Source organism: Pristiophorus japonicus, unplaced genomic scaffold, assembly GCF_044704955.1.
Source record: "Pristiophorus japonicus isolate sPriJap1 unplaced genomic scaffold, sPriJap1.hap1 HAP1_SCAFFOLD_61, whole genome shotgun sequence".
Taxonomy (NCBI): domain Eukaryota; kingdom Metazoa; phylum Chordata; class Chondrichthyes; family Pristiophoridae; genus Pristiophorus; species Pristiophorus japonicus.
Genome location: NW_027254520.1, coordinates 4157874 through 4165268, shown reverse-complemented (window position 1 = coordinate 4165268; position 7395 = coordinate 4157874). Strand labels below are relative to the sequence as shown.

Genomic DNA, 7395 nt, shown 5'->3' with positions numbered 1-7395 from the left:
ACTCTCTGACGGTACAAGAATCTGCTGTTGGATTTTGCTAATCTACACCTGAAAGAAGGGAAAATAAGGACGTGAGAAATAAAGCGATATAAGCCAGGGCTTGCGTGTGGGCTGCGTACATGATGACATCTTCCACCCTTATTTTCCAATGCAAATCAAATAAAATCAAGACATGACAAGACATGACTGACTGACTGACTTTGTGTATACAGATATATAGATATGAGTGTGTTTATTTATATACAATCCAAACTTTTTAACTTTCAAAATAAATGTGCTTTTTCTGTTCATCCTGAACTGAGCTCTTTTACAGCACGAGCAGCTGCTGTCAGATGTAGCAGAAAGACACTCGCGAGTTTAAAAGATCGCCTTTATAGCCCACTTCCTGCCTCGTGGCTTGCCTTCCACCAAGGGCTTACGGTGTTTGGATATTTGCTGACAGCACCTATTCATTTCCAATGGAATTCTTCCAGTCACGCAGCCTTCGTTCAATCAAAACATATCTAGATAATGAATCAATTATTTATTGATTTAAAAGAAAGCAAATTCAATTTTTATCATAAAATTTATATATTTTTTTCTTAAAATGTAAAATGTGTATATATATTTGTAAATCGGCTTTTTGGCTGGCTTGGTTTTACGTCCCTCATCCTTTCCTGACTGTCTATCACCTGTGGTTCCAATCACCGTCCCAGCCCGCGAGTTCCTGACCCCCACGCACACTCACTACACAATTGCTTTCAGGGATAATAGAAATATCACTTTATTCTTTCAAAAGGGAACTACTGTCAGTCAAGGGCCAATCTGCATCTGTGAAAAAGGGTTGCGTTTGCAGTCCCGGATCATTCTGTGCCTGTCTAAATGTGATGGTTGTCAGTTTCGCTTCATAATCTGTCCCTTTAAAATTAATTTTCTCATAATCCCAGATCATCCTGTATAGTTTGAAAAGGTGTATGAATTCAAGTGCAATGACCGAATTGTTAAACTGTTGTATTCCAAGTTACATTGGGGTTGCCTGTGCCGGTGTAAACCCAGATCGCAGTGCATGTGTTCATTTACTCGAAATATGCTCATATTTTCCAAAATTCACTCCTTCATATCGCAGTTGCCCCGAATTTGGTCCCAATATAATTAACAACAAATTTTGCACTGATGGGAGAGCTCGCGTAGCCTAACGGATAAGGTGTTTGACTTGGATTGCGACCGTGGCGTTATGAAAAAATTGCATGTTCCGTTCGAGTCCTGACGTGGTCAATTAGTACGCTGTGTGAAATTTTATATTATTTGTTGTGATGCTGCCGAAAAACCAACCATCTCTTGCAGTCACTCACCTGAAGTGAAAGAAGGCTGTTTGCTTGAAGAATAGAATGGCACATTTTCATCATTGTCGATCTGTTTGCACAGGCAGAGCAAGCTGTGAAATGGACTTTCTTGCACATTATTTCTCTTTGGATACAAAAAGCAGCAGATTGAATGTATGATTTCGCGACTAATAAAAGACGAGGTGGCCGAGTGGTTAAGGCGATGGATTGCTAATCCATTGTGCTCTGAACGCAGGGTTTCGAATCCCATCCTCGTCGTTATTGTGCTACAGTTTTGATCCCCTTTCGTCGTTTGTCAATCACATTTAACCTCATCGCCAAATTCCCCTTTCGCTAAAAAGAATGCTGCACTTTGCATATTTCATGTCTCAAATTAATAATATATTCGTCAAAGGGATAACATTTATCGGACTATGGAGAGGAGGACTAATTAGATAGGTCTGGCGGGACAGCACACGCACGATGCGCCGAATATCTTTTCTCACTACCGTCAGAAACTGAGAGCTACGCTCTTCACTGTCGGTAGGCCGTTGCTGCAGGGGTAAGATTCTCGCTTAGCGATTATCACATTTGAAATGCGAGAGGTTACGGGTACAAATCCTGTACGAGCCCAAATCCTGTACGAGCCCAGCCAGTTTTTATTGAAAGTTCCGCTTCTCACAGCCGGTCGACATGAGATAAAATAAATATATTTCACATTAAAACGTGTGATTTTGCGCCGATGATCCCACAGCGTCCAAATTTCAGACCAAACTGAAACTCACACAACTGAGTAAAGTTAAAGTATCTGAGAGGTACGCGGCTCTGTGTCTCGTTGGATAAACTAAACCTGTGTTTTCTTCCGGCCAATACTTGATCATTATATATTCCTGTCTGTACGCATAACCGCACCTCAACTGGGATAAGCATACAATCTCCAACTCTGCCCTAAATATGAGTGCATCCTGTTTCTCTGGAGCTGAAAAGATGTGAGAAGCTAGCTTTAGAATTAGTCCCCTGGCTGCCGAATTCAAACCGGACAAGAAAACAAACCGTGTTGGCCAAGCTGCCTGGTCTGATTAAAAGGCGTTGAACCATCTATTGCAGGCATGTTTTTGTCTTCTGGCCTCAACATTAGGTACACTATATCGGGTCATAAGCACCGTTCTCATTGTCTGGTAATTGTTCTGAAGTTCCCATAACACCTCCACCAGACGATCCTTTGTTACCTTATTGCCCGATTACCACCCACTTTGCCGTTTCCCATTGTGCCATTAATTATTTAATCACTCCTGCGTTACACTGTATCACAGACGTTTCCTTTTGACCTTTCTCGCTGCGTATTTTTTACCGGCGCTATTTTTGTTGAAAAAAATTGTCATCTTTAACATTTCCTAAAATATCGGTGTGATTATCCGACAGAACGTGAAACCAGGTTCTTCATCTACAGAATTTGCACGACCTGCTGAGTTTTACACAATTATCGGTTTTTATTCATTCTGTTTCCGTATCCCTTTTAAGGGGATGGGCTGCCTGTCCGGGATCTTTCTCTGTCTGTTTAAAATGGTGTGCTATCAGTCCCGGATCATTCTGTGCCTGTTTAAAAGCGATGTGCTGACTGTCCCGGATTTCACATTTCAAATTTCAAAAACTGCCTTTGGACGGTGCAAGAATTTTAGTTTTTTTTGTTTGATTCTGTAAGGCAGAGTGTGTGCAAACGTGCTGTGCGATCTTACTGTGCATTTCATGTCATGTGAGAAACATGCATTTCATGCAATTTGAAGCCATACTGATTTGATTGAACAATCCTTCGTGGACTCTCGGACGGTACAAGAATGTGCTATGGGATTTTGCTATTCTACATCGGAAAGAAGGGAATATACACAAGTTAGAAATATAGCGGTTTTAGCCAGGGCTTGCGTGTGGGATGTGTAACATGATGGCTTCCTCCACCCGTATTTTGAAATTCAAATCAAATCAAATCAAATCAAGACAAGACAAGACATGACTGACTGACTGACTTTGTGTTTACATGTATATATATATATATGTATAATTATATACAATCCCAACTTTTTAACATTCACGATAAATGTGCTTTTTCTGTTCTGCCTGCACTGGGCTCTATTACATTTGACCTCTTTCACAGCACTAGCAGCTGCTGTCAGATGCAGCAGAATGACACACGCGACTTTAAAAGATCGCCTTTGTAGACCACATCTTCCCTCATGGCTTGTCTTCCACCTTGGGCTTACAGTGTTTTGGTATTTACTGACTGTACCCCGTCATTTCCAATAGATTTCTTCCAGTCACACAGCCTTCGTTCAATCAAAAAATATCCAGATAATGAATCATTTTAAATAAAATTTAAATATATTTATTTGCTTAAAATGTTAAATATATATATATTGGTAAATTGGCTTTTTGACTGAGTTGCTTTTACGACCCTCCCTCCTTCCTGCCTGTCTTTCACATGTGGCTTCAATCACCATCCCAGCCCCGCGAGGTCCTGAGCTCCACGCTCAATCACGCACTGCACAATTGCCTTCAGGGATGATAGAAAAGTCACTTTATTCTTTTAAAAAGGAACAGATGTCAGTCAAGGGTTATTCTGCATCTGTTTAAAAGGGATGTGCTTGCAGTCGCGGATCATTCTGTGTCTGTTTAAACGGGATGGTTGTCAGTTCCGGTTCATAATTGTCCCTTTAGAACGGATTTTCTCGTAATCCCGGATCATTCTGCGGTTATTGAGAAGGAGTATGATTTCTGTTGCAATGACCGAATTGTTAAACTATTGTGTTCCACGTTACATTGGGGTTGCCTGCGCCGGTGCGCACCCAGATCGCAGCGCATTTGTTGATTTACTCAAAATATGCTCATCCAACCCAAACCCACTCCTTGATATAGCATTTGCCCCGAGTTTGCACCCTGTCATGTATCTCACATTACTGTGTATCACTGTATCTTATCATGCTTTACATGGCTGTAACTGGATATTACCTGTAACAATAAACATACATTACCACCAGGGGTGCACTTGCAGGAGACACTCCATACCTGTACCACTGAAGTATATAAAGGGAGGTCTCAGGCAAGTGCAGCACTGGAGAGCTGTGAATTGAAGGTGCAGGTCCTGAGTGACCTTGACTTCAGCATGTGTCTCGTGTAATTCAGTACATTAGAATCAGGACTTTACAGTGGCGACGAGGATGGGATCACAGAACCCACAGAATGACTACCAACAGCTCAGATGAGTAATACAATGCCGGAGACAATTGGGATGACTTTATAGAAAGGCTCCAGCAAAGCTTTGTGACCAAAGACTGGCTGGGCGACCATAAGGCAGACAAGACAAGAGCCCATCTCCTGACCAGCTGCGGATCGAAAACATGCGCTTTAATGAAAGACCTGCTGGCAGCCAAGAAACCAGCAACCAAGTCGTTTGAGGAGTTGAGCGCACTGGTGAGAGACCACCTGAAGCCAGCGAACAGCCTGCACATGGCCAGACACATGTTCTACAAATACAGACGCTGTTTGGGCAAAAGCATACCCGACTTCGTGGCAGAACTTCATAGGCTCGCTAGTTCATGTGAGTTCCCCGATGAACTAAGGAGAAAATATTGACAGTCATTTTTATTGAAGGGATATGCCACGCAGGCATATTCCGAAACATTACAGAGACTAAGAACTTGATTCTTCAGGCAGCAGCACTGGTCGCACAGACGTTCTTGGCAGGCGAAGAAGAAACGCGGCTGATCTATACTTCGGTTATGACAATCAAAGAGGCATCGGAACAAGGGATTCTCATTGTGAAACAAACCGCTACCCCCACATACAGACAAAGGCAGGAGAGCAGGCCTTCAACAGCAGGCTGTGGCGCCAGAAGCCATGAAAATCAAGGGCCACATGAACGGCCGATCATACCTCATCAACCCACAATGCGACCAATCAACAACAGATTGAGAGAAGCTCAAGGGAGATTAGCCAGACGCAGCTCATCCTTCAGAAATAATGGAAACGGTCTGTATTGGTGATGTGGGGAAGGCACTCAACCAGGGTGTGTCGATTTCAGCATTCATTTGCAGAAACTGCAACTACACACGGCATCTGGCTTGCATGTGCAGAAAAACAGCAGCTCGTTTGGTATACGAATTGGAAGGTTCGGAAAGCGGACCAGAAGATGGTTGGAACAGTGCAGGGGACGCCGATGTACAGCGGGTTAACACGATCAATGTCCACTGTTCTTACACCAAGACGCTTCCAATTATGATGAGGGTTCTACTCAATGGGATACCCGTCAACATGGAACTGGACACGGGGGACAGTCAATCCGTCATGAGCGTTCAACAATTTGAACAGCTGTGGCTGCACAAAAGCAACAGACCAAAACTCACAAAGATCGACACCGAACTAAGGACCTATATGTGATAAGGGAAAAGAGACAAAATTAACTGGACCAGCTCCTGCGGGAAGGCTTAATTTCTGCCGTGAAATTCAGCGACTATGAAAGCCCCATCTTCCCCGGCATGAAGCTCGATGGATCCGTACGAATCTGTGGGGATTACAAGTCTACCATAAAGAGATTCTCCCTACAGGACCAATACCCACTGCCCAGAGCGGAGGACCTATTTGCCACGTTGGCTGGAGGAAAACCTTTCTCGAAACTTGAACTCACATCTGCGTATATGATGCAAGAACTGAACGAAGAGTCTAAGCTACTCACAACCATCAACACACATCGAGGCCTTTTTGGGTACAATCGATGCCCATTCGGCATCAGGTCCGCGGCTGCTATATTCCAGTGCTACATGGAGAATCTGCTCAAGTCCATCCCGTGGACGGTTGTGTTTCAAGATGACATACTCATCACGGGCAGTGACACCGACTCTCAACTTTCCAATCTTGAGGAAATACTCAGTCGATTGGATCGGGTAGGCCTAAGAGTTAAGAAATCCACGTGTCTGTTTCTCACACCTGAGATTGCATTTTTGGGCAGAAGGATTGCCGCTGATGGAATCCGCCCAACCGACTCCAAAACCGAAGTAATTCACCTTGCACTCAGGCCCTGGAATGTCTCGGAACTGCGTGCCTTTCTCGGGCTACTCAATTACTTTGGGAACTTTATGCAGAACTTGAGAATGCTGCTGGTGCCTCTCCACGTACCACTCAGAAAGGGGTGTGATTGGTTTTGAGGGGATGCCCAAGAACGCGATTTCAATAAGGCACGCAACCTCCTATGTTCCAAGAGTGTTGTAGCCTTTTTTGACCCAGGCAAAAAGTTAATTCTTACGTGTGATGCGTCAGCATCCGGGGTCGGTTGCGTTTTACAGCACATCAATGATGTGGGTAAATTGCAGCCTGTTGCTTCTGCCACCAGATCACTTTCGCGCGCAGAGCGCCGGTACGGTATGGTTGAGAACGAGGCACTTGCACATGTGTATGGTGTCAAAAAGATGCAGCAATACCTTTCCGGGGCCAAGTTTGCATTAGACACTGACCACAAATCCCTCACGTCCCTCCTATCTGAGTTCAAGGCAATCAATCGCAAAGCCACGGCGCGCATTCAGCGATGGGCACACATTCTGGCGGCTTACGACTACACGATAAGGCACAGACCAGGCACATACAACTGTGCCGACGCGCTTAGCAGGCTACAACTGGCGACCACAGAAGGGTCCAACGAAAGGATTGTGACATGGTCATGGCATTCAATGCCTTTGAATCCACAGGTTCGTCCATGACGGCTCGCCAAATCAGAGCCTGGCCGAGCAGCGACCCCACGTTATCTCTAGTTAAAAGATGCCTTTTAACCAGCGACTGGGCAGAGGCTCGCGATGCCTGCCCCAAGGAGGTCAAACCCTTCCATGGATGCATGCCTGAACTCTCACTATAGGCAGACTGCCTGATGTGGGGCAGCCAAGTAGTTATGCTCTTACCAGGAAGGGAGGCACTTGTCCGGGAGCTCCATTGCAAGCACCCGGGAATTGTCCTTATTAAGGCCATAGCCAGATCTCATATCTGATGGCCTGGCATTGACGCGGACCTGGGGCTCTGCGTCTGTCGGTGCACCATTTCTGCCCAACTTAGTAATGCC

At 44.7% G+C, this 7395-nt stretch overlaps 1 non-coding gene across 1 annotated transcript; it reads left to right on the top strand.

Moving 5' to 3' along the window:
• The first annotated feature begins 1498 nt into the window (after window positions 1-1498).
• trnas-gcu (transfer RNA serine (anticodon GCU)) lies at window positions 1499-1580 on the top strand. The gene has a single exon. It is a non-coding gene; the product is annotated as a tRNA-Ser (tRNA).
• Window positions 1581-7395: the final 5815 nt, after the last annotated feature.